This window comes from Gavialis gangeticus, unplaced genomic scaffold, assembly GCF_001723915.1.
Source record: "Gavialis gangeticus isolate Ggan-Ray unplaced genomic scaffold, GavGan_comp1, whole genome shotgun sequence".
NCBI classification, from domain to species: domain Eukaryota; kingdom Metazoa; phylum Chordata; order Crocodylia; family Gavialidae; genus Gavialis; species Gavialis gangeticus.
Genome location: NW_017728992.1, coordinates 93839144 through 93840306, shown reverse-complemented (window position 1 = coordinate 93840306; position 1163 = coordinate 93839144).

Genomic DNA, 1163 nt, shown 5'->3' with positions numbered 1-1163 from the left:
AGTATCCAAGATTTCATCTTTTTGAAAAACTATTTTTCTTTTCTTGTACTACCACAGTAAACTAATAATCAGTATCAGATTTGGCTGACAAAGGAAAGTGTTTCCCCTCCCCGCATTAAAACTGAGTTAAACCCAAAATAACGTGTTGCTTGCTACTGTTAATACACCATTCCCTTGAACGTTCCACCATTTTAAATGTGTTTGTCTTATGGAATAATACATATCGGTAGCCTCATGGAGCTGGCGATTGATTTCACCCCAATATAGATCGTTGTAGTAAGCTGTAACTTTTAAAGAAATATTGGTCAAGCTGAATTAAAAAAAAAAAAATAGAATTTATCTTGCACAGCTTTGAAAGCCTCTACCTTTACCCTGCTTTCAGATAATGAGTTGGATTCCCTGTGTCCATAGAGACTTACCAGCAGGTCTACTTCAATGAAGCTAGGACAGGGGGACATCTGTTTTCATAAGTGGCTTTATCCAGGTATTGACCCTTATGTATACGATAACCACCTTTTTGATTGATACACTGGGGCTTAACCTGGAGGTCTCCGTGGCAAAAAGAATGTATTGCTACAGCTTGAGCTAAAGAAGAAAGACTTGATAACTTTGTCCTTCCACATAGGCTACAAGTTGTTCAAGTACCAAGACAGGCTCTTGTAAGAGATGCCTGTAATTTAAGAGGAAATACAGTGGCTTGTTTGAATAGTAGTTAGGATGCGCAAGTACCTCTACTCTGATTTTTTGTTTTTGTTTTTTCAAATTCCCTAGCTGTATAAGCGTAGCTTCCTCAGGGTCTTATTACTCCCTGGTGAGCAGTTAAAAATGTGTTGTTAATATATTTATGCATTTCCATAAAACAACCTGATGGTGCTTCCTGTTCTTTAACAATCTCATTGACTAACATTGTTCCCTTCAGAATTCAAGTTTTAACCCTTTGAAAAGAAAGAATCGTTTAAATACTACTACTACACCACTCTGTATTTGGCTTGATCTGCAAAATTTATTTGGGAATCCCATAGTTTAGGGCTAGATGGTTGGGTATAAAGTTTGAATTGGGGGCTATTTCTGCTTATTCTCACCAAAGCCATGTTCATTGTAGTGAGAAAAGAAGCAGCCCCACACTTGTATCTAACAGAGCTCATTCTCCGCTAGGGAATGGA